At 43.2% G+C, this 27706-nt stretch overlaps 1 protein-coding gene across 2 annotated transcripts in view; it reads left to right on the top strand.

Annotated features, from left to right (window-relative positions):
- LRRN2 (leucine rich repeat neuronal 2) overlaps positions 1–27706 on the top strand; it is a 46536-nt gene that overhangs the window by 9434 nt on the left and 9396 nt on the right. The window contains exon 1 of one of the 2 annotated variants that reach the window (XM_040337590.1): positions 19131–19576. The exons of the other annotated variant lie outside the window; for it this stretch is intronic. The gene's annotated coding sequence lies outside the window, so the exon portion shown is untranslated. Of the gene's footprint in view, positions 1–19130; positions 19577–27706 lie in introns of those variants that run through there. 2 annotated transcript variants of the gene reach the window in all.

A 27706-nucleotide genomic window follows, 5' to 3' on the forward strand; every position in this document is an offset into this window, starting at 1 on the left:
TCATGGATTATTTATCTCATGATCCTCAGGATTATTTATATACCTTTTTAATTTAGCGCACCTTGTTTTTTTCCCATTTATGCCACCACTGTACAACAATCACAGTAAGGTGCAGCTCTATTTTGTATTCACTGCATCTGATCACATATGTATTTTTATGAACTTTGTTTTGTTTATATTTGTTAGTTGTTTAGCGCAGTTGCTCCACCCACTTTTTTCCACTTCTGTCTACATTTACAATTGCTGCTTCTCTTTCCGTGTTATTATGGATATTTTTGACTTTCGTTCCAAACGAGTAATCAATCTAGATGGGGTATTTGACTCCACCCCCTCAGTACCTGGGACCGATATAGGTGGTCTGTTTATGCGATTAAAGAATTTGTTGGTAACTGAAATACATACCCAATGGGATGTCACATTCTTGGAGACCTATATCAAGGGGTCCATGGTACCAAGGAGCCTAAGATGGGAACAAGGGGATACGGACCTTGCAGGTTGGTACCAATATTTTAACGATTCAGGGGTGTCTTTTTTGCGATTTCTCCGTGATAGGAGAGCTGTCAAATTGACTAGACTGGATGAGGAAATTAAATCTGTGAAAGATTTACTCACCCCCTTTAAAAATGGGGATTAATATATCAACCATTCTACCAGTTTACTCAAAACTTTAGATAAAGAAGAAAGGGACCAGAAAGCCAAAAATAAAAATAAATTTATCAGAGATAGTGAGGATTACAAATCTAATCTCGTCTTTTTGTGGCAAAAGAAACTTTCCCCCAACAATGAGAGCGATCTGGGGATGGATACCACTCCTCAGTCATCTGAGGGTGCTAGCCCCCCACTTCTTCCCAATTTTACACAATCACGTGTGGTGACCACACATCCCACTCGGCAAGGGGATACCACCCGGGTTGTCAAGAATACCACCAAAAAAGGTAAGGTACCCCAAAAGGGACCGAACCAGAAGGGTTGTGCCTCTGGTTTTACTCCCAGAGGTAGCAACCATGGTCATGGTGCTGTTCATTACGATCAGGTTTCCTCTCCCCGGGTTTGGAACAGAGGCCCAGATTACCGCTTTCCACCACCCCAAATGGGGTTTGGGGGACCAAATTATGGCCCTCAATATGACGGTGGTCAGGGTGGCTTTGGCTTCAATATTCCTACCCAGAATCGATTTAATCCTATCTCCGAATTTGATAATAACGGTGGTCAAGCACCTATTAGAGGGGGATTTGGATCCATAAATCCAACTAGGAATCCATTCACATACCCCTTAGGCTACCCAGACTCGTTTGGAGGACAGCCTGGGAGTAACTACTCTTTTAACCCAAGTGGGAATTCCGGTAATCAAAATTGGGATTTTCGCAGGGCCCCCACTGGTCAGGGAAACACCACAAAACGAAGAGAGGGACCAGAGGGGGGAGGAGGGCCCAGTCGGCCAAAACGAAAGAGAACTTAGGAGTAGGTATCTAAAACCTTAACCAGCAACTACTGACCGATCCGGAGAAAAAGCTTTTAGACAAGGGATTGAAATATGCCCCCCCTAGAAATCTCAGTAAGTTTCAAACTTATATGGATGTGCATAAATTCACTAGACGGCTTAGTATTAAACGTTATTTTCTTTCTAACCCCATTTCTGGCCAACAGGCAAGTAATGAATATAAACATTCCTCCTTGTCTAATGCTTCCCTTTTTAATCCACCAGGATCTTTGGCCCCCAGCATTAAAGTGTTTAGGGATGTGGTCCTTAGTGATTTGGACAGACTTAGAGTGAATAAATCTACTATGAACAGAGATTTGGCAATGGGTTTGGAATCACTTTGCCACAACCAGGCCTTGGTTATTAGACCGGCTGATAAGGGGGGGGGGGGTATAGTCGTTCTCGACCAGTGTGACTACTTGAAAGAAATGCACAGGCTGGTTGATGATGTCGACACCTATACCCCCCTCAGTAGGGATCCATTGAGCGGGTACAAAAAGGAACTTGAGGTTCTGGTTAAACAGGGTCTCCAAAGTGGCATTCTGAACAACAAAGATGCTCTTTTCCTGGTACCTAGTGCTCCACGGACCCCCGTGATATACTATTTACCTAAGATACATAAGAGTCAGACTTGCCCCCCAGGTCGTCCCATCGTGAGTGGGATTGATTCCATCACGTCCCGGGTGGGCAAGTACATAGACTCTTATTTACAGCCACTTGTGCAGATGATCCCTTCGTATATTAAGGATACGAAGCAGGTCATTAACACACTTGCCAGCATCTCCCCGAAATCAGGTATATGGATGGTCACAGCCGATGTGACCTCCTTGTACACGATTATTCCCCATAATTTGGGTTTTGAGGCAGTACAGTTGTATTTGGTTAGACAGTCCGGTCTGGTACAAGCCCAAATAGATTTCATCATGGTTCTGCTGAAATATGCAGCCTCTCACAATTATTTCATGTTCGATAATTTGTTTTATCGACAGGATAGAGGTGTGGCCATGGGGGCTAAATATGCCCCCAGTTTGGCCAACCTCTTCATGGCCAAATGGGAGGAGGACGTCATCGATGTTCACCGCCGGCCCGAGATATTACTCTGGTCGAGGTACATCGATGACGTCCTCCTCCTTTGGGATGGGAGTGAGTCAGATCTTGTCGACTTCATGGCCGATTTGAATCGGAACACTCGGGGCATTGCATTTAATTTTGAGTCCAGTCAACAATCCATCCATTTTCTAGATCTCCAGATTAATATTGAGAACGGTAGATTTGTCACGTCCACTTTTTTCAAACCAACTGACCGCAACTCGTATATTCCACTAGATAGTTGCCATTTACCAACTTGGTTAAAATCTGTACCCCTGGGACAGTTTATGCGCATCAAACGGAATTGTACCAATCCCCTGACATTTGAGAACCAGGCCTCAATCCTCTCCAAGAGATTTGAGGAGAAGGGGTATGACAACTCCATCCTACTCCAATCAATGGAGAGAGTTAGAAATACAGATAGGACAGCTCTTCTTGCAGATAAAAACAGAGAGGAGCGAGGTGATAGATTTTCTCTACCCTTCGTTACAACTTTTTCTGCACAACATTTCAGTGTCAAGAAGCTGATTCAGAAGCATTGGCACATTCTCACTACAGATCAGGTCTTAGCCCCCATCCTTCCGGAAAGACCTAGTGTGGTTTTTAGGGGTGCTTCTACGATTGGAAGTCGCATTGCTCCCAGCGTTCATGATCCTCCGAAAGCAGCTAGGACTTTCCTTGAAAATCTTACAGGATATTACAGATGTAAACGCTGTCAGGTTTGCACATTAAATAGCTGCAGAGACAGGAAGATTTGTTCTTTTCAGTCCACAGCTACCCAACAAACTTTTGAAGTCGAACCCTTTATAACCTGTTCGACGAAAGGTGTCATATACCTTATCCAGTGCCCTTGCGGCCTTCAGTACATAGGCTGCACTAAGAGGGCTCTGTCAGTTAGGTTAAACGAACATATCGCCAAAATCAGAAGTGGTTTCGATAAGCATTCTGTCTCTAGGCATTACGATTTAAAGCACCATAGAGACCCCTCCAATACTTTGTTTATCGGAATCGATAAATATCGTCCGCATTGGAGAGGGAGCAATCTTGTCCGGGAAATATCCAGACAAGAAATGGCTTGGATCCACCGTACCAAAACGTACACACCGTATGGGCTGAATATCGTTACAGATATTAATGCCTTTATTAACAATTCATGATTTCTCGTATCAATGATTAAGGTGTTGTGCCCAATTGAGTTTGCCACCTCTATCAGGTGTCTGTGCCTTAATATTTATTCGCCGCACTATGTTGATTCTGGCCATTTTTGATACATGATTATATACAGTACTTATTTGCAGTATCGAGCTGGTCCTAACAACCTGTCAATTTATTTGGACTGTATTGGACATTATTATCTACCCCTGATTGCATGCATGATGTTCATGTCAATTAGGTTTTTTATTATATCAGTTGGCATACTTTATGTACCCTTTGTTGTGTATACCATCGAATATGCCAATTTTACTAGTAATGTATTATTGATTATTTATCATTGAATATGCTGATTTTATTATTTAATTTTTATTGATACCCCATTTGGGTGGATTGACACGCCATTGCGGGAGCCGCTCTCGAGGATACGGAGCTGTCTTCCGCATTTATTATCGCTAAGGGGCTTGGTTCTCAGTGACATCCGGCGTGGGACTGTTTCTCTTCCGCCGCGATGTCCGGATGAACCAAGCCCTATGTATTTTATTGCCCTGGGACTCGGTATATGCGGGCGCATGCGCACTGGCGCCAGGTTCGGACCAGAGCGAGGCCTGGTCTGACCTTTGTGTTCCAACGTGCGCGCGCATGCGCGCCCACGTGCCTGCGATGACGCTTGGTCGTCATTCATTTTACTTTTGTTATTTAAGGGGGGTGATTTGGTGTGCCACCAGTGCCCCATGAGGAAGCGAGTTTTCGCGAAACCGGTCGGGCGGAACGTGTGTCGCATCGGATCACCCCCCGTTGAGTGCACTATTCCTACCTATTGGACGGGTGTTTTTTGGATTGCTTCCGGCCGGAGCGCCAATTTGACATGCCTATTTTACACTGCATCCATGTAAGTGTGTTTTTGTCTTCTTTTTAATAAATTTTATCTATGGTATCACACTATTGCGGTCCTTCTATATTTTCCATGGTATTCGTCATCCAAGTATCCCATACATTGGTTTGAGACGGGGTTAGACGTCATACTCAGCCCATCCACATCCCAACTACCACAGGGTTAATCCAAACGCCTTCTGGGGTCTTCTTTTAATTAAGAGACCGCCGGTTTTCTGGTAAGCAGACACACTATTTCTATGGTGGAGGATCTCTTTCCTTTTGGATTGTCACTATTGAATACGACCGACACCTGTGGACTGTGTTCAAATCATTATTTTTTTCTTTCACTGCACTGGTGAACAGGATCTACGTTGTTTTCTTCATTCTCCATAGACTATGTTCATTGTCATATTTTTTCTATTTTTGCATGTATTTTAATATTCATGGATTATTTATATACCTTTTTAATTTAGCGCACCTTGTTTTTTTCCCATTTATGCCACCACTGTACAACAATCACAGTAAGGTGCAGCTCTATTTTGTATTCACTGCATCTGATCACATATGTATTTTTATGAACTTTGTTTTGTTTATATTTGTTAGTTGTTTAGCGCAGTTGCTCCACCCACTTTTTTCCAACAATGTTGAATGGTCTGTATTGCAAATCTGCAAAATGCAAAAAGCACTAAAACTGCATAGGTGTGAATTCAGCCTAATACCACGTACACATGACCGTTTTTCATGTCATGGAAAAAAACAAAAGTTTTTATCGACGCAATTCCTCTCAAGCCTGCCTTGTATACACATGATCGTGATAAAAAATGCTCGAGCAAAACGCGGTAACGTACAACACGTACGACGGCACTATAAAGGGGAAGTTCCATTCGAATGGCGCCACCCTTTGGGCTTGATTATGCAAATTTCCCTTCTCATAACTTGCTTCTGAGCATGCACGTTTTTTTCCCCGTCTTTAAAGCCTACACATGACCAAACAACGACGTGAAAAACTGAGAAAAAATAGAGCAGGTTCTAAATTTTTTATAAAAAACAGAAAGCAGATAGCGCGATCTGCTTTCTGTTTTTTGTATTTGTTTGGTGTGGTATAACACTTTTTGATCGCAGCTTTTTTATTTTATTTTTCACATTTAGAACGAGCGCAATAATTTTTTCCTTTTCTAAATTTTTTATGCCCACTTTTCTCGTCAAAACACTCTGGAGCCTACACACGATCGGTTTTAATGACCAATTTAAAAAAATTGCATTTTTCTCGTCATGAAAAACGGTTATGTGTGCCATTATGCGAGTCATTATTAGTGAGTACACCCCTCACATTTTTGTAAATATTTTATTATATCTTTTCATGTGACAACACGGAAGCTCTGGTGAACTCCATGCCCAAGAGGGCTAAGGCAGTGCTGGAAAATTATGGTGGCCACACAAAATATTTGGACATTTTCACTTATGGGTGTACAAGGAAATGGCAATGGGGTACAGCGCCCAGGTTGTCTGCACAAACAATCAATTAGGGGTTTAAAACTATAAAAATAAATTAAAATTAATTAACATAAATGGACAAACCACAACGGCGGCGTGTGTAGTCTGAGAGTTCATGAGTCCATATTAGGATGTAATGAAATCAGTCCCAGCAAGATGCCAATAGGATATAGTAGAAGGCTGTGGACGGCCAGTTCAGATGATTAGCAGTTGATCAGGGCAGCTGTCCAGAAGCGAAGTCAGCTCAATATATGCAAGAAAAAAAGTAAGGAGAAAAGCGCCACTGAGTAAACTGTGTTTTAATATAATGTATAAAATAATCCAGCACTTACATCATAATACACTATGCTGCAGTCAGGGAAGCTGGCACAAGTCTGACGATCAGTGAACCACGTATCCAGATGAAATGTAGCTACTAGGACCCGAGGAGGGCCGGGGGGAGCCGGCTATGTCCGTGGTAGATGTCTCACTGCCAGCAGGGAATTCATCTGGTGGAACGTAGCGTCAGCTTGGACGTGGGCCGAGAAGGACCACAACGCGTTTCAGAGAATGCGCAAAGGAACTGACCTGCGCGCTCCTTTTTCAAGTGTGATGAGATAGGGCAAGAGGCATGTATTATAGCTGTTCATGTGGCGAGAGCCAACCAATGACGATACAGCAAAAACGATCTGACAGGACACAATGATAACGGTGTGGCCATCAAACCAATAAGAGAAAGAACACAGAATAATAAAAAAAAATATATATTATTACAGACGGACTAAAAGGATTAGTTGGAAATAATTTTGTACGGTGTTTGTGCATATATTGGGCTCAAGTACGCTCATATATAAAAAGAAGAAAAGAAACAGAGCTGGTATATAAATGTGGAAAACACTGTATTTGCGGACATTGAACACCAGAGGGCCCCCTAAGGGTAAAATACAATTGAATTTAAATAACAGACCTGGAGGGGAAAACAAAGTCTACATGTTGGGAAGATCTTATAAAGATTAACAAATATATATATTGGAGGGGAAAGAAAAGAATATATATATGTATATATAAGAATAATTAATAAAAGTAATATTTGCAGGTAGGCCTATTGTTGCCTCCATGAATAGTGTAACAAGCGGCTTCTCATTATATATTGATTCTTTTTTGCAACCTCTGGCTCAGAAACTTCCGTCTTATATACGTGACTCTATCCACCTGATGGAACTCTTGTCCCCTTATACTTGGCAGGACAGCTACTCCTGGCTGTCTTTGGATGTTAATTCTTTATATACGTCCATTTCCCATGACATAGGTCTTTTGGCTGTACAAGAGTTTTTGTTTTCTGATCCCTTGCCTAATTCAAAACAGATGGCTTTTATTCTAGAGGCGACCTCTTTCTGTCTCAAGACTAATTATTTTCATTTTGAAGGTGATTTCTACCTACAGACCCATGGTACAGCTATGGGGGCTAATTTCGCCCCCTCCTATGCCAACCTGACCATGGGCCTGTGGGAGAACTCATCTATATGGAAAGAGAACCCTTTCTCTAGACATATTATATTTTATGGCCGTTACATAGATGATATTGTTATCATCTGGGACGGCCCCCCAGCCTGGTAAACAACTTTGTCGATCATTGCAACGCCAACAAACTAGGACTCTCTTTCTCCTCTGTGTGGAACCAGGACACCTTGGCCTTCCTTGACTTGGAGCTCTGTCATGAACAGAACAGCATATTTGCCCATAATTACACCAAACCAACAGCGGGGAAAAATACCTAAAGGCCAATTTTGCAGACTACGCCAAAATTGCACTAGAGATGTTGATTATATCTCTCAAAGTACACACCTAAAACAAAAATTTCTGGAAAAGGGGTATCCTGAACCCCTGGTAGATCATGCCTATAACACCTTTCTTCCAGGCAAAAAAAATAAAATTGCTAAATCACCTGAAAAACCGGTTGTACGTTTCATCACCGGTTTTCATGGACAGTACAAAAAAATGGAACAAATCCTCACCAAACACTGGAATATACTCAAACAAGATCCCCATCTGATTACCACTTTGTGTGACAAACCCAAAGTCACATATAGAAGGGCGCCCACCCTTAAAAAAAAGATAGCACTGAGTAGGCTTAAAAGTCCTAAACCATCTAGTACTACCTGTTTAATTCCACTCAAGGGGATGTACAGATGCAACAAACCCCAATGCAAAACTTGTTCATTTGTCACCCATGGTCAAAGGGACTTCACTCATAGAGGTAAGACATATGTACTGGACAATTTCTTTAATTGTTCCAGTGACTATGTGGTTTACTGCATTACTTGCCCCTGTAAATTAATTTATGTCGGTCGCACCATTAATCCGCTAAGACAGTGGTTTGGTGTGCACCGACGCTTCGTTGAAGCCGGATGTGATGAACATAGTGTCCCCCGCCATTTTCTTGACCATCACGATCAGTCCACGGAGGGCCTACGGGTATGGGTCATTGAATCCATACCTAAAGGCCATTCCGAGGCTGAACGTTTTTCCAGATTGTGTGAACGTGAGACCTTCTGGATTATCACCCTTGATTGTCTCGCCCCCCTTGGCCTTAACGAGGAGTTGGACATTAATACTATTCTCCAAATAACTCATATTCTAAATTTTGCTTATTTCCCACTTCCCATTTTTTTATATGTGTATTTCCACATGTACAGGTATGGATGCTTGCACACGTGTGTGTGTGCGTTTTCTCCCACACACACGGGTCCATCCCTGTCATGGTTAATCACTCATAGTCAGTTTTTTACTTTTTTATAATTTTTCATTTATGTTTTTATACATATTGGTTTTCATCATCTGCAAATATTACTTTTATTAATTATTCTTATATATACATATATATATTCTTTTCTTTCCCCTCCAATATATATATTTTTTAATCTTTATAAGATCTTCCCAACATGTAGACTTTGTTTTCCCCTCCAGGTCTGTTATTTAAATTCAATTGTATTTTACCCTTAGGGGGCCCTCTGGTGTTCAATGTCCGCAAATACGGTGTTTTCCACATTTATATACCAGCTCTGTTTCTTTTCTTCTTTTTATATATGAGCGTACTTGAGCCCAATATATGCACAAACACCGTACAAAATTATTTCCAACTAATCCTTTTAGTCCGTCTGTAATATTTTTTTTAAATTATTCTGTGTTCTTTCTCTTATTGGTTTGATGGCCACACCGTTATCATTGTGTCCTCTCAGATCGGTTTTGCTGTATCATCACTGGTTGGCTCTCACCACATGACCAGCTATAATACATGCCTCTTCCCCTATCTCATCACACTTGAAAAAGGAGCGCGCAGGTCAGTTCCTTTGCGCATGCTCTGAAACGCGTTGTGGTCCTTCTCGGCCCCGTCCAAGCTGAAGCTACGTTCCACCAGATGAATTCCCTGCTAGCAGTGAGACATCTACCACGGACATAGCCGGCTCCCCCCGGCCCTCCTCGGGTCCTAGCAGCTACATTCCATCTGGATACGTGGTTCACTGATCGTCAGACTTGTGCCAGCTTCCCTGACTGCAGCATAGTGTATTATGATGTAAGTGCTGGATTATTTTATACATTATATTAAAACACAGTTTACTCAGTGGCACTTTTCTCCTTACTTTTTTTCTCACTTATGGGTGTACAGTTGTGGCCAAAAGTTTTGAGAATGACACAAATATTAGTTTTCACAAAGTTTGCTGCTAAACTGCTTTTAGATCTTTGTTTCGGCGATGTAGTCAGGCCCGGATTTACTCCCTTTGCCGCCCCAAAGCCAGATCCTTAAATGCCGCCTACACCTGCGCAGTACAGGGGGGACATTATCCACCGCCAAAATGGACAAAATGACATTGAGAACCGGGGGGGGGTTGCTGCTGCCGAAAATTAAATTGAGAGCCATCTCACCTCCTCTTTCCTCTGTTTTCTCTCCTCTCACCATCTTTGACATGACAGGGGGGAACTACGGAAATGAAAGTGAAAGTGTCCTCTCCTCTCAGCCGCAGTGCCACCCCTGCACCCACTGCCGCCCCGAGGCCTGGCCTTGTTGGCCTTGTCTGGTGGAATCCGGCCCTGCTTGTACTGCTGCTAAGGTCTCTGAGGAAGGGATGATACTTATCTGCAAATTAAGAAAATTGTTTAACATTGGGTGGTGTTTGTGGGGGTCCCTAACACAAATTCATACATATTAGCAACGCTGTATCCTGGCCTATTGGCATGGTTATATTTTCTTAGTCCTCTCAAGAAAATTATCAGAAATTTGTGCTTAAAGTAGAACTATAATCAACACTTTTTTTTTCCATTTTGGATAGAGTGAGGGTTATAGCTCCTGTCAGTTTATTTTGTACCATCCTTGTCCAATTGCAGAGATTTCCCTTCATTTCCTGCCCCATAGCCAAACAGGAAGTGAGAGAAAAACTAGGCAAATTAAGGGAATCCAATGACCCCACCCCCACAACTAGTGTGTCCCCCCCCCCTGAAAATTTCTGGGCGGGTCATATAAAACAGGGTGGCCTTGACAGGAAGGGGTGGGTCATTTTTCTATTAGGAGGTGCAGAAGTTTAGTCAGGCCTAGGGCAGCACAAAACCTAAATATACTACTTCACACTAGGGCTTATTTAGGCAGGATCCGATTTACAGCATGTTTTTAGATTGTGGGAGGAAACCCACGCAGGCACAGGGAGAACATGCAAACTCCAGGCAGATGGTGTCACGGGCGGGATTCGAACCAGCGACCCTTTTTGCTGATAGGTGAAAGAGCTATCCACTACACCCCTGTGCTGAACGAACATGATTGCGGCTGAAAGAATGAGATCAGTGTTTTTTTTCCGATCTCATGCTTTCCAGCCTGGAGGACAGATGTGGGGTCTTATTGACGCCACCTCTCTCCATAAAGAGGACCTGTCACACACTATTCCTATTACAAGGGATGTTTATGTACCTTGTAATAGGAATAAAAGTGATCAAAAAAAAAAGGAAAGAAAAAGTGCAAAACTAAAAAAAAATCCCAAAACAAAATTAAAAAAATAAAATAAAACGCCCCTGTCCCTAGTAGCTCGCACTCAGAAGCGGACGCGCATGTAATTCCTGCCGACATATGTAAACGCTGTTCAAACCACACATGTGAGTTATTGACGCGTGCATTAGAGCAATAGTAATAATTCTAGCACTAAACATCCGCTGCAACTCTAAACTGATAACCTGTAAAAAAAATTCAAGCGTCGCCTATGGAGATTTTTAAGTCCCGAAGTTTGGCGCCATTCCATGAGTGTGTGCAATATTAAAGCGTGACATGTTAGGTATCTATTTATTCGGTGTAACATCGTCTTTCACATTATCCCAAAAAATTGTGCTAACTTTACGGTTTTGTTATTTTTTAATTCATGAAACCGTTTTTTTTTGGCAAAAAAAAGGTGTTTGAAAAAATATTGCGCAAATACCGTTGGAAATAAAAAATTTTTATGACAGCCACTTTATTCCCTAGGGTGTCTGCTAAAAAATATATATATAATGTTTGAGGGTCCTGAGTAATTTTCCAGGAACAAAATATAATTTTTACATGAAGGAGAGAAGTGCCAGAATAGGCGCGGTATGGAAGTGGTTAAAGTGAAACAATAAAAGTGAAATATTCCATTACATTTCATAGGGGGAGAGGGGGGTATAGTATGCCTGTGAAGTAGTGCATGTTTCCCGTGCTTACAACTGTCCCTGTACAAGATGTCATTTCTGAAGGAAAAAAAGAGTAATTAAAAAGTACTCATGGCTATAAAGAATACAGTCATTGCTCATAAAAAAAACGAATGTGGGGGTCCCCCCAAATTCAATTACCAGGCCCTTCAGGTCTGGTATGAATATTAAGTGGAACCCCGACATCAAATAAAAAAAAATGATGTGGGGTTCCCCCCAAATATCCATACCAGGCCCTTCAGGTCTGGTATGGATTTTAAGGGGAACTCCACCCCAAATGGCGTGGAGTTCCCCAAAAAATCCACACCAGACCCCTTATCCGAGCACGCAACCTGGCCAGCCGCAGAAAAGAGGGCGGGACGAGAGAGCGCCCCCCCTCTCCTGAACCGTACCAGGCCACATGCCCTCAACATGGGGAGGGTGCTTTGGGGTCCCCCCCAAAGCACCTTGTCCCCATGTTGATGGGGACAAGGGCCTCATCCCCACAACCCTGGCCAGTGGTTGTGGGGGTCTATGGGCGGGGACTTATCGGAACAAAGGGGACCCCCAGATCCCGGCCCCCCCTGTGTGAAATGGTAATGGGGTATATTGTACCTCTACCATTTCACCAAAAAAAGTGTCAAATATGTAAAAAAAGACAATAGTCGATTTTTGACAATTCCTTTATTAATGTCTTCTTTCCGCACTTCTTCTTCTTCCATCTTCTTCTTTTCTGCTTTCATTCAGGTTTCTTCCTCCATCTTCTTCTTCCTCTGCTTCTTTCTTGGGTCTTCTCGTCTGCATCTTGCATCGGCTTCTTCCTCTATCTTCTTCTCCTTCCTTCGGTCTTCTCGTCCGCATCTTGCACCAGCTTTTTCTTCCCTGGACGACTCGCTTCCAATTGAAGTTCCCGCCGTGTGACGCTCCCGTTCTACAGACAGTACTTTTATCACGGAGGACACAGCGTCTTCCGGTGACCCCGCCCCCCTCTGACGCCACAGGGAAAGCCATAAGAAAGTACCGTGTGGTACATGTGCGTCAGAGGGGGGCGGGGTCACAGGAGCATCACACAGCGGGAACTTCAATTGGAAGCGGATCGTTTGGGGAAGAAGAAGCCGTGCAAGATGCGGACGAGAAGACCGAAGGAAGGAGAAGAAGATGGAGGAAGAAGCCGGTGCAAGATGCGGATGAGAAGACCCAAGAAAGAAGCAGAGGAAGAAGAAGATGGAGGAAGAAACCCGAATGAAAGCAGAAAAGAAGAAGATGGAAGAAGAAGTGCGGAAAGAAGACATTAATAAAGGAATTGTCAAAAATCGACTATTGTCTTTTTTACATTTTTGACACTTTTTTTGGTGAAATGGTAGAGGTACAATGTACCCCATTACCATTTCACACGGGGGGGGGGATCTGGGGGTCCCCATTTGATAAAGGGATCTTCCAGATTCCGATAAACCCCCCGCCCGCAGACCCCCACAACCACCAGCCAGGGTTGTGGGGATGAGGCTCTTGTCCCCATCAACATGGGGACAAGGTGCTTTGGGCGGGACATGTGGCCTGGTACGGTTCAGGAGAGGGGGGGCGCTCTCTTGTCCCCCCTCTTTTCTGCGGCAGGGCAGGTTACGGGCTCGTATAAGGTGTCTTGTGTGGATTTTTGGGGGAACTCCACACCATTTTGTTTTTTTTTTATTTGGGGTGGAGTTCCCCTTAAAATCCATACCAGACCTGAAGGGCCTGGTATGGATATTTGGGGGGAACCCCACATCATTTTTTTTGTATTTGACGGCGGGGTTCCCCTTAATATCCATACCAGACCTGAAGGGCCTGTTACTGGAATTTGGGGGGACCCCACGCTTTTTTTTTTTTTTATGAATGAATTATCTCTGAATTGGCGGGAGCCAACAATTCATTATAGCCGCAAGTGATTTTAAATGACTTTTTTTCCCATCAGAATGTAATTTTGTGCAGAGAGTTCTAACCACGGGAAACATGCGCTCATTTACATGCATATTATACACCCCCCAGGTACGAAATTAAAAGGAATATTTCACTTTTACTGTTGCACTTTAAGCATTATTAAATTCACTGCTCCCGAAAAAACGGCAGTTTTAAAAAAATAATAATGCATTGATACATGTCCCCTGGGGCAGGACTCAGGTCCCCAAACACTTTTTAGGACAAAAACTTGCATATTAACCTTAAAAATGAACACATTTGATTTTTCCCATAGACTTCTAAAGGGAGTTCGGCGGCTTTACATATTAACTGCATTGCGCAGGCTCCTGCGCCTAATTAAGGATTCATCCGGCGTGCCAATTAAGCCATGAACCGGCGCAGCACATTGCTTTTAGTAAATCAGCCCCAATGTGTCCCTACATTTTAAATTGAAGCACAATCAGGATGCAACAGGCCTAGAATTTTGGGGAATAGAACATCTGGAACAACACTGGAGAGGCTCTCATAGGGTCCGCGAGCTATCAAAACGAGAGACCCAGTGGATATTTTTAACAGAAGTCTTAGTGCCCAAAGGCCTCAATGTCGAATTAGACATTAACGGTTTTATCAGTGATACATGATTTTCAATTTATACTTTTTACTCATTGTTTTTCTACACTTTAGAGTTTTAGTTCCAGCCTACCTAGTTTTATTTGAATCCTCCGGTTTTAGTAAAGTACGTTCTATTTATACATACATATATATTTATATATTGGCATTTTAGATTTTAGATATTAGAGCAAGCATTTTCACTAGAAGGATTTTAACAGTTTTTTTAGCTGAACCTTTAAACCTTGTACACACGATCAGTCCATCAGATGAGAACGGACTGAAGGTCCGTTTCATCGGTTAACTGATGAAGCTGACTGATGGTCTGATGTGCCTACACACCATAGGTTCATTAACCGAACGTGTCAGAACGCGGACACGTAAACCACGTACAACGTCACTATAAAGGAGAAGGCCAAAGCCTTCGGCGCCACCCTTGCCTCTGCTTTTGCCAATTCCGTGTAACCGTGTGTTAGTGAAAGTTTGGTTAGAGCTGATTCGCGCTTTTCAGTCTCCGTGCTTTGCAGATCGGATTCTCGGGATCAGTTTGTTCTTGTGGGTTCGTATTTGGTATTCAGTGCTTGCGGTCGGGTCGTTTCTGTTTTGCAGAGCCTTCCTGTCTGCTCGTATCTGTTTTTCAAGTGCGTTCTTTACAGGTCTTGCTGGATTTGGGGTGCTTTCTGTTTCAAGTGCGCTCTGACCAGCCGACCGGTTTGAAGCCATGTTGGAGGTGCGTTCTCATGCCCGAGTTCGTGCTGCGTATGGACGGTCTTCTGCAGTTCATAATGTTGCTCGATCTTTGGCTGGGAACAGGAGGAGGAGGAGATTATGGGCCAAGAATTGGTTGCGCCAGCGTGACCAATTCTCTCATATGCCTCTGCTTAGGGAAATCCAGGAGAATAATCCTGATGACTTCAGTAACTTTCTCCGTATGACGGACCCTGTTTTCCACCGTCTATTGGATCTTCTGTCCCCCTTTATAACGAGGCAGGACACTGTGACGTGCCAAGCCATCACAGCCGAGCAGAGGCATATTGCCACGTTGCGGTACCTGGCGACTGGGAGGAGCCTGCAGGACCTCAAGTTCTCGACAGGCATCTCTCCCCAGGCACTTGGGATCATCATACCGGAGACATGTTCTGCCATCATACAAGTCATGCAGAAGGAGTATATTAAGGTAAGTTTCCTCCTTTCTCATCACAATCTATGTCTTTAATGTATGCTAATGTCTTGTATTTTTAGCATTTTTCACTAAATACCATGATTGTGATAGGCTGTGAATGTCCCATTTGTCCCCATGCATTATGTCATATTTCAATGCCTTATGTTTGGCCTACATGCATCTTTCCCTTCACTATCCTGTCCAGCATGGTATCCTAGGCCCAAACACACCTAGCCTAGTCTGTATACAACCTAATTTTTGTCTGCTCCATTGTTCTGCCCCCCCCCCTTAAAATGTGTCCCAATGTTTTTTTTCTCCTTCAATTTAGGCAGACTACTACCTGTTTTTATTTTCAGGGCCTAAACTCAACTAGAACCCCCCCCCCCCTAAAAATGTTTAATGGCCCATCAGAGGGGTGAGGAGTCCGATAAGTGTTTTTTTTGGTTTTGGCCATGAAATACTCACTCCAATAATAAATGTTATACTGATGTTGCACAAGGAAGTTTTTGTTTTTTGTATTGTGATTGCAATGTTTGTGTGTCAAAGTACTAATTGGATTTTTTTGTTTGTCCCCACAGTTTCCCTCCACGCCACAGTAATGGCAGACTGTGGCTTCCCACTTTGCCCAGCGGTGTGACTTTCCGAACTGCGGAGGGGCAATAGACGGGAAACACGTCCGCATAGTGCTGCCACCCCGTTCGGGGTCATACTATTACAACTACAAAGGTTTTCATAGTATCGTGTTGATGGCGGTGGTGTCGGCACAGTACGAATTTTTGTATGTGGACGTGGGGAAGAACGGCCGGCTGTCTGATTGGGGAGTGTTCGCGCGGACGGAGTTTGCCAAGCATCTACAGTCTGGTGGTCTGGCACTGCCACAGGATGAAGACAATTTGGAGGGACTTCCGTTTGTTTTCCTCGCAGATGAAGCTTTCGGGCTTGGACCTCACCTCATGCGGCCTTTTCCCCAGAGAACCCTCACCCCGGAGAGGAGGGTTTTCAATTTTCGGCTGGCCAGAGCCCGGAGGGTAGTCGAGAATGCCTTTGGGATACTCGCCAGCCAGTTGCGCCTGTTCCAGACAGCGATACACCTGGCGGAATATAAACTGAACTCCGTTGTATTTGCCTGTTGCATTTTGCACAATTTTTTACGCAGACACTCCCAGTTGTACCTAACCAACATTGGTGCTGAGGCAGGACTACCCTCAGATAACTTTCCTGGCCTGGACACTGGTCGCGCTGGCTTGGCCCCCCAATCAGCTCGTGATGCACGCGACAAATATGTTGAGTACTTCATGGGTAGGGGGACCATTGCTATGCCAGAACATATTTCTTTCTAATTCGGCCCCCAAAAGAAAGGAATATTATTTAATAAATAATTTGACCATTGGAATTTATACAGTTGTTTGTCATTCTTGCTTTGGTTTCTTTTATCTGTCTTCCTGGTTCTCCAACTAGTGCACTTCTAGTGCCAAATGTATTTCAGTTTTTTAGTAAATAACCACAATTGCACAGTAATCACTCTTTTTTTTAATATAACTGATAAACTACAGCGCTACTAAATCCAAAATACACCACACAATTAATAAATAAATGTAAAAAGCTGCAGTATGTGAAAAAGGTTACCAACCAAACAACAAAATGTGAAAAATATAAACATATGCGCTAAAAACAACTAATTTATGTGATACCTTACTAAGATCAATCCAATTGTGATAATAATTCAAAACCCTGAATAGGGGCTTAGTCGTGTTGCCACAGTGGGGTGAAGCACACAAAATATATATAGATGAGGGAAAAAAATAATAATTAGTGTATAAAAATTAATTAATAAATTAATACAAAGCATCAAATAGTACTCAATCTCAGAATACCGTCCCTGTAGAGTAGATGGTAAAATAGGGTTAAACAATGTTGATTAGCAGCAGCGTGAGAGTGTCACTGGATACAACAGCTCTGTGAAACAGGTATCTTATACTCAGCTTCAAATCACTTCAGTAGCTCCAACGACACAGCCTTGGTCATTAGCGATGGTGCAAAAAACAGGCTTCAGCCCCCCTCTTCAATACACCACAACAGGTGTGGGACATGTAAGAAAAAGGGAAACACAATAGTGTAATACAGCCAGACACGACAATACCGTTGCCAATGCTATGCGCCGATCCACTCACGCTCTCCCCGTCTTTGAATCAAGCCACTCAGTAACGAAAAGTGTAGAGGTCCTCACTCGGGAACTTCCGACAGATCTCGTACAGCAGACTCCTCCCCCACGCGTTGCGTCACTTGCCACGTGACTTCATCATGGGTAATGTCCATGGTTAAGGAGGGGTGTTGTATGGGCCATGATCTCCATCATAATCTTTCCTCCGTAGTATGTCCACCATCTCTTCAAGTGACATATTTGTGGATTTGTATCGTCTGGGCCTGGATCGCGACGTTCCCACCTCCGGGCTTTCCTCGTCGGGACAGGGTATACCACGCCTCTGTGCCACCGCCATATTTTAGTTTCACAATAAGTAGGGGCGTGGAATAGAGGAAAAGGTCCGTCATGGGCGGGCGAAGAGGGCGGCATTTCACGCATGTGCGGGGTATATAAGGAGAACAACGTGACTACGTTGGTTACGCGGAGTCGGGACGAGCCTACGTGACGACCGGCAGAAACGACGGGAAATGTGAAAATGGCTCCAGCAGAGGCCTATATACTGTATTTATTGGCGTATACCGCGCACTTTTTTGCCCTGAAAATCAGGGCAAAATCGTGAGTGCGCGATATACGCCGATACCCGCGCCGAGTTTGAACCACTGCGCCGGCATATACCGAGCACAGTACACTCGGGTATAGTCGGGCAGGCTCGGCTCCTCTCGCAGTCACGTCCTGGACGTACAGGACGTGACCGCGAGAGGAGCCGAGCCTGCCCGACTATAACCGAGTGTACTACGCAGTGGTTTATACTCAGCGCGGGAAGCGGGAGGACACCGCAGAAGGATGCTGGACCTGACGAGGAGTACACCACCGCAGACGGATGCCAGACCCGACGAGGCCGCAGATGGACGCCACGCAAGACACCAAAACTGTAGGTACTAAAATGTTTTTTTACAGGAATGCGGGTCCACTTTAGGGGTGCGCGCTATACGCCGAACCGCGCAATACCCCGATAAATACGGTACTTAAGTCATGGGATTGGGGGGTTTATATGTTGATTGGACCTTTGAGCTATTTTGAATCTTGGCCCCCATGCAATTTTGCTCTCCATCTGCTCGGAGACATCTCCAAGATATATATGTGAGACTGCAAAACCTCTTTATTTTACTGTGCATCAGATCAGGCAACGAATGTGATTGTTTGACAGAGGTAATTAAGCAGTGTATCATCTCATCAATGCTGAGGGGCATGATATCTACACATGAATGGTGCCTTGATGAATGCTCGCATTACTTTTGCATGTTATTATGTGACTCATTTAGTGAAATGTAAACACAGGGTCTGCAGGTACATCCTAATTTTACACAACAATGGGGCAAAGCTGGTCGGCATTTTAGTGGCAGCAGGAGACACTGTGTTTGAAGGTCAAAAGATTGTGTGAAATGATTCTGGCGATGGAAAAGCTGACCTAGTGTTTATATGTTTGTGTTTTGCTATTCTAGAAAACCAAAGAAAATGCAACAGTTAACCCTAACTGACAACCTCACAAGGTTCATCGATAAATATAGGGAATCCCCCTGCTTATGGGACGCAAGAAATAAATACTATAAAAACCACAATGTGAGAAGGGCAACACTTGTAAAATTTGCCAAATATATGCAGACCTGGATACCTGAGGTCACTTCCACTGTGATCCAGAACAAAATAAACAACATCAGGAACACGTACAGGAAGAGATATCTCCAAGTGCGTGTGTCTCGGAGGTCAGGAGCAGCAGCAGATGAAGTAAAGGAGCCCAAGCTGTGGTACTTCAAATACATGCGGTTTCTGGATGATCAGTTTGAGGCCCCCGGAATCACTTTCTAGTCTTCCTCCCACCCTTCCTTACAGCGTGCCTTCCACGGTTCCCCCCACCCCTGCAGAGTGTGACGAGGAGCTGGCTGACATTGAGGAGGCAGATCTGCTCATCTTCGATGAGGTATAGTAGTTTACAACATATTTCTTGGCTGCTAATTATTGTTGGTTTAACGAGATGATTTTGTAACCAAAAAGGAAAGCTTGGAAACAAACAAAAGTCATGGGCAGAAAGAATTGTGTCAGGGATGCCAACTACAGGGGTCACATGAAGAGATAAGCCAGGAGACGGAAGCTCCAGAAGGTGTCAGCCAGGAGGAGGAAGGGGTGAGTGGCAGCCAGGAGGAGGCTTGGCCCAAGTGGCAGTCAGCTGGTTCCCAGGCCCAGTACTGTATCACAGGTGCCTCCCCTCCAGATGCGCCCACCTCGAAGAAGGAGGCGCGTTAGCCAGCTAGAGGAGTCCCTGCAGGTCATCAGGGAGGCATCTGCAATAATGCGGGCCCCCCTTAACCCAGTTAAGAGCTACGGCTCCTACCTCGCCCATGAGCTGCACAATTTGGGGGAGGAACAACAGGGCCTTGCCAAAGACATGATGGCAAATGTGATAGAGTGGGCAAGAAGGGACCAGCTGACAAAGACCACAATATTGTGGGACCCGGCCGCGGCTCCTCCTCCTGATGCCACATTGTCACCACCCGCAAGGGGCCGTGGAAGTAACGCTGCAGGGAAGCGTGAAGGGGAGGCTGTAAGGAAGACCAAAAAGTGATTCCCTGGCTTCAAACTTATTTGGCCCCAAACTGAGGTTGTTGTAGTACCACAGCTTGGGGTCATGTATTACATCTGCTGCTGCTTCTGATTTCTGGGAATTGGGGAGCACATTGTCCTGATGTTGTTGCTTTTGTTCTGGATCATGCTGGAATGTGCCTTTGGTATCCAAAGTCTGCATATATTTGGCAGATTGGGCAAGTGTTGCCCTTCATGTTTTTGTTATTTTTTATTGACAGAATAAATGGCTATTTAATTTAAGTAAAATACTTGTCTATTGTGTTTTTCTGGGGAATAGCCATCAAACATTTCAGAAATACAATGTGTAATTAACAAAGGACACAACCTCCTTGAGACGGGGTGGAAAAAATACATTGGTGTGATAACTTGACCAATAAAAAAAAAAAAAATGTGGAGTCCAAATAATTATTTTGGAGATCTGGCTTTCTAACAAAACATAATTAAAAATGAGATCACAAGCAAAAAAGAAAAGAAGTCAGTATGGGAGAACTCTGTCTAAATAGCATCAGCAAAAGAACGTGTTTATTCTAGCAAGAGAACGAAGAAAAATATGCGCTGCAATAAACGAGACACTCATTTTAAAAATGTAGAATGTGCCATGTCAAAAACGAACGCGAGTTTTACAAGAACGAGCGCTCCCGTTCCCTCATTTAGTCTGAGTATGCATGGACTTATAACCGATGGTCGTGCGTACTAACGTTTGGTTTTGACCTGTCGGTCAGGCGTCCATCGGTCAAATTTTAAAGCAAGTTCTATTTTTTTGGACCGAAGGATAACTGACCGATGGTGCCCACACACGGTTGGTTTGGACCGATGAAACGGACCTTCAGTCCGTTTTCATCAGTTTGGACTGATCGTGTGTACAAGGCCTCAGTCTTTACTCATTACATTAAGTAAGGCATGACTCAATATTAGCCTTAGACCTAATTGTGTTTGTTGTACATTTAAAGTGCATTGATATAAGGATATGTCCAGTCCTCCAAATAACAATGACTCTAGGTGGTAATTACAGAACTGCATGAACGTTAAGCTGTGCAGGCATCAGTAAGCACAGAGATTACATTGTAACATCAGTATATTTATTTATATTTATTTGTAAGTTTGCATACAAATAAGTTTTACTAATTATTATACAGTACTCTGAATTATTATTCTTTAGTAGAAATGTTTTTAATTATGTCTCGTAATTTTGTATAGGAAGCACAGACCGGCACATTGAAAGTTCTTCGTGACCTTTGCCCACTGCCCAGTGCTTGCGCAGTGTGAGCGTTGGCTCACTTCACTGTGAGATGTGCCGAGTTCCTGATTTCCGCCCATTACCTGGCAATGTTTACATACTTAGCCAGGCTATTATGGTTACGGCGAACCTACGGATGTGCGTCTGACGTCACACAAGGGGCGTGAGCATTGTGCTTTTAAGCCGGTGGCTGATGGCGAGGTTACCGGAATTTACACATGTGTTCCACTGATCCGGAACCAGGAAGGACGCGAGAGCATCGGTTTCTAGTAGGTCGGAAACACATGCAGTCAGTTATACATTGCCTGTTGAAGCTTTGTTTTGGTACGCACATATTTATAAGAGGGTACTGTTTGGGGGTTACAATAACCTTTCAAAATGGTACTGCTTTATGTGAAATCTTTTCTTATATGCGACTTCGGACCTCATAACAAGCAAGACCGAGTGGTGGATAGTGCAGTATCAATGACGGATGGTCAACATTGATTTATGCCCATTTTTCCTTACCTCTGTTAAGTGTATCCCCGAAAGGGATGGTTTTCCCCCACGTAGTGAACAGCTTACCTATACTTAACATCTATAGAGGACTTTCAAACACGGGTTTGATTGGAGCGCTGCTACAGCACTATTTTTGGACTTTCATAGAGTTTCATTTTGAGTTTTGAATATTACTGTTATATATATATATATATATATACACATATATATATATATATATATATATATATATATATATATATACAGGGAGTGCAGAATTATTAGGCAAGTTGTATTTTTGAGGATTAATTTTATTATTGAACAACAACCATGTTCTCAATGGACCCAAAAAAACTCATTAATATCAAAGCTGAATATTTTTGGAAGTAGTTTTTAGTTTGTTTTTAGTTTTAGCTATTTTAGGGGGATATCTGTGTGTGCAGGTGACTATTACTGTGCATAATTATTAGGCAACTTAACAAAAAAAAAATATATACCCATTTCAATTATTTATTTTTACCAGTGAAACCAATATAACATCTCAACATTCACAAATATACATTTCTGACATTCAAAAACAAAACAAAAACAAATCAGTGACCAATATAGCCACCTTTCTTTGCAAGGACACTCAAAAGCCTGCCATCCATGGATTCTGTCAGTGTTTTGATCTGTTCACCATCAACATTTCGTGCAGCAGCAACCACAGCCTCCCAGACACTGTTCAGAGAGGTGTACTGTTTTCCCTCCTTGTAAATCTCACATTTGATGATGGACCACAGGTTCTCAATGGGGTTCAGATCAGGTGAACAAGGAGGCCATGTCATTAGTTTTTCTTCTTTTATACCCTTTCTTGCCAGCCACGCTGTGGAGTACTTGGACGCGTGTGATGGAGCATTGTCCTGCATGAAAATCATGTTTTTCTTGAAGGATGCAGACTTCTTCCTGTACCACTGCTTGAAGAAGGTGTCTTCCAGAAACTGGCAGTGGGACTGGGAGTTGAGCTTGACTCCATCCTCAACCCGAAAAGGCCCCACAAGCTCATCTTTGATGATACCAGCCCAAACCAGTACTCCACCTCCACCTTGCTGGCGTCTGAGTCGGACTGGAGCTCTCTGCCCTTTACCAATCCAGCCACGGGCCCATCCATCTGGCCCATCAAGACTCACTCTCATTTCATCAGTCCATAAAACCTTAGAAAAATCAGTCTTGAGATATTTCTTGGCCCAGTCTTGACGTTTCAGCTTGTGTGTCTTGTTCAGTGGTGGTCGTCTTTCAGCCTTTCTTACCTTGGCCATGTCTCTGAGTATTGCACACCTTGTGCTTTTGGGCACTCCAGTGATGTTGCAGCTCTGAAATATGGCCAAACTGGTGGCAAATGGCATCTTGGCAGCTGCACGCTTGACTTTTCTCAGTTCATGGGCAGTTATTTTGCACCTTGGTTTTTCCACACGCTTCTTGTGACCCTGTTGACTATTTTGAATGAAACGATTGATTGTTCGATGATCACGCTTCAGAAGCTTTTCAATTTTAAGAGTGCTGCATCCCTCTGCAAGATATCTCACTATTTTTGACTTTTCTGAGCCTGTGAAGTCCTTCTTTTGACCCATTTTGCCAAAGGAAAGGAAGTTGACTAATAATTATGCACACCTGATATAGGGTGTTGATGTCATTAGACCACACACCTTCTCATTACAGAGATGCACATCACCTAATATGCTTAATTGGTAGTAGGCTTTCGAGCCTATACAGCTTGGAGTAAGACAACATGCATAAAGAGGATGATGTGGTCAAAATACTAATTTGCCTAATAATTCTGCACTCCCTGTATACAGGGCCGGCCCTTTGATGGGACCAGGTGGTACCATGGTTACCAGGCAGCACTTTTAGGGGGGCAGCATACTGATGCCCGCCAGCCCGTTACCAAAATAAAATTGATGTCCTTTTTTCCCCACAAATAGAGCTTTCTTTTGGTGATAGTTGATCACCTCTGCGGTTTTTTGTGCTATAAATATATATATTTTTTTACTTCTTGCTATAATAAATATCCCCAAAATTTTGAAAAATAAACAATTTTCTTCAGTTTAGGCCAATATGTATTCTTCTACATATTTTTGGTACAAAAAAAAAAAAAACACAATTAGCGTACATTGATTAGTTTGCGCAAAAGACACTGTGGCCGCCGGCAATTCACAGGTCCCTTTATACATACATGTATAGAGCCATGGCAGGTCCTTTTATACGCCTATATGCATGTATAGAGCCATGACAGGCCCTCTTTATACATCTATAGAGCCATGACAGGCCCTCGTTATACTCCTTTATACATGTATAGAGCCATGACAGGTCCTCTTTATACTCCTATATACATTTATAGAGCCATGGCAGGTCCTCTTTATATTCCTTTACATGTAAAAAATCTCGACAGGTCCTCTATATACATGTATAGAGCCATGACAGGTCCTCTTTATACATCTATAGAGCCATGACAGGCCCTCGTTATACTCCTTTATACATGTATAGAGCCATGTCAAGTACTCTTTATAGTCCTATATACATGTATAGAGCCATGACAGGTCCTCTTTATACTCCTTTATACATGTATAGAGCCATGACAGGTCCTCTTTATACTCCTTTATACATGTATAGAGCCATGACGGGTCCCCTTTAGTTATCATGATATAAAATAATGAATGTGGGGGCCTTTTGGTTGGCGTGATTTTGTTTCTGGGGGGGGGGGGGGCAGCATTTCATTATTGGTCCCAGGCAGCACAATGTCTTGGGCCGGCACTGTATATATATATATATATATATATATATATATATATATATATATATATATATATACACACACACACACACATACATACATATATATATACACACATACATACACACATACACACGATAGGACTGCAGAAACAGTGGGCCAGATCCTCAAAAGAGATACGACGGAGTAACTGCTGTTACTCCATCGTATCCCTTGTCCTAACTATGGAACTGATCCACAGAATCAGTTTTCCATAGTTAGGACGAAGATCCGGCATGTGTAATTGAATTACACTGCCGTATCTTAGGATGCAGTACCGCATCCGCCGCTGGGGGCATTTTGCGTCGAAATGCCGCTTCGGGTATGCAAATTAGGACTTACGGCGATCCACGAAGCTATTACGCTTCGTTTTGTCGCCGTAAGTTTTAGTTTGCAAGTGCAAAATTAGGGCTGCTTTTACAAAGTGTAAACTGTTTACACCATGTAAAAGCAGACCCTTGTTCCTCGCGCCGCGCTTTTTTTTCGATTTCGATTTTTTTTTTTGCCGCCGTATCTTTTTTTTTTCTGACGCAACTTTATTAACCCGTCGCGATCCACAAAGCCCGACGTAACGTAATTTCGCGCTATGCCCGTCGGGAAAATGACGTCACGAGCATGCGCAGTATGGCCGGCGCGGGAGCGTGCCTCATTAAAATGGGATTCGCCCCCTGATGATGAGGAACGCCTTGCGCCGGCCCGATTTCAGTTACTCCACTCAAAATTTCTAGGTAAGTGCTTTGTGGATCGGGCACTTAGGTAGAAATTTTGCGGCGGTGTAACTTAAATCGGAATATTTAAGTTAAGCCCGTTTTTTGAGGATCTGGCCCAGTGTGAATATTAAAAGTAAAGGTTTACCATGTACCAATAATATGGGTATGTTTATCTTCCCTTTTTGTGCATATACTGAACCTACACAAAGAGCTCATGCATATTACTTAAAGCGGGGGTTCACCCTAAAAACAATTTTCTAACATTACATTCAGCTCACTACCGACATTGCAGATATGCAGATCTTTTTTTTTTTTTTTTTGCAGTACATACCTTGTATAGCTATTTTCTTAGCCGGCTTCCGGGTAGTGAATCCCGCGGGAGTGGGCGTTTCTATCCAGCAGGTAATTGACGTGATGACAAACACTACCCCCCCCCGTCGCATAAGGAGCGTCACGAGTTGCCGAAAGAAGTTGAACGTCGGTGCGCAGGTGCCTTATAGCGCCGACTCAATGTTCGGCTTCTTTCGGCAACTCGTGATGCTCCTTATGCGACGAGGGGAGGTAGTTTTTGTCATCACGTCAATCACCTGCTGGATAGGAACGCCCACTCCCGTGGGATTCACTACCCGGAAGCCGTGGGGGAAAATAGCTGTACGAAGGTATGTACAGCGAAAAATTGGCATACTGTCAATGTAGAGAGTGAGTACCATGTAATGTTAGAAAAATGTTTTAGGGTGAACCCCCGCTTTAAAACTTTCAAATTCCAGATTTGTTTATGCACAATATATCATTAGAACCAGACACAAAACCAGGTACAAAATTACCTAATAAGCAAAGGTTAACCATGCAACATTGAGAAACTCTGCTATACAGTAATTTAGTACTGTGAGTTTCCATACTTTCTGGAACTAAATTCAGGGTACAGATAAAAACATTTCATACTTACATATGCTTTAATTTTCAAATGATACCCATAAATGTAAACATTTTGAAACTGTAAATTTACTATTTTAAAAATAGAAGTAATCAAAACATTGTAAAAATAAAAAAATTGATTATATGAACTAATAAGCCAGGCAGTTACACAATCCCAAAAACGCTTTTTCCTCTCAGCACTATCCTTTTGAGCTTGGAACAGCATCTCTAGCCAAGCTGAACATGTCTGCTGCTTGATGGTCCATCTCCATGGTGACAAATGCGAGGAAAAAATGGGCCAGAGAAGAAAAGGATTAGCTTGTGGGGGCGATATGGAGAGTTCAAGTGAAGAATGCATACACACACACACACACACACACTTGAAACAGGGGGAAACTGAATATGGAAAAGAAATAGAAAGAAAAAGGCATGAGAGTGAAGCAGGGTAATAAAAAAAGTTAAAGTGCAGGTAGGTAAAAAAAAAAAAAAAGAATGTAGAGTCCCCATTACAAATTTGTAGGTAAAATTTTTTAAACACTCTGGGCTAGATTCAGAAAGATCTGCCTATCTTTAGATACACTACGCCGCCGTAACTTAGGCGCGTATTCATGCTTATTTGCGCGTTTGCATACAGCGTCGTCCGACGTTTTTGTACTTCGACGGTTTTTATTTTAGCCAATAGGAAAAATGATTATCTTTTCATCACTTGTTGCTATGTTGGTAGATTTTTTTTATCTTCTGCCTGGGTGAAATGCTCTATTGATTAAAGCGACAAAACGCCCGTACGAAACTCTCGTTGTCGCGCTAGTCGCTTGAATAAAGCGTTTCCATTAATTTCTATGGGAAATGGAAACGCTCAAAAACGCCCGATACGCGTGACAAAAAAGGGTCCGGAACTTGTTTGAGCTTCAGGCGTTCGGCGTCTGGCGTTTTGGAGTGGAGATGTGAACCATCTCCATAGGGAATAATGTATTTTTTCCCCTCTAGCGTTTTTGAACGTTGCGCTTCAGGCGACAAAACGCTCAGGTGTGAATGCAGCCTCAGAGCGGCAGGTCCTGTATTCAGAAAGAACTGGCGCTCTAAGTTACCGCGGCGTAGTGTAAATGGGCCGCCGTAAGCCCGCCTAATTCAAATTGTCCAGGCAGTGGGCATGTTGTATTAAAATGAGCCTTGACCCCACGTAATTGACGTTCCTAACGAACGGCGCATGCGCCGTCCGTGAACGTATCCCAGTGCACATGCTCAAAATCACGTCGCAAATAGTCAATGCTTTCGACGTGAACGTAACTTACGCACAGCCCTATTCGCGTACGACTTACG

Source organism: Rana temporaria, chromosome 2 (genome assembly GCF_905171775.1).
Source record: "Rana temporaria chromosome 2, aRanTem1.1, whole genome shotgun sequence".
Taxonomy (NCBI): Eukaryota; Metazoa; Chordata; class Amphibia; order Anura; family Ranidae; genus Rana; species Rana temporaria.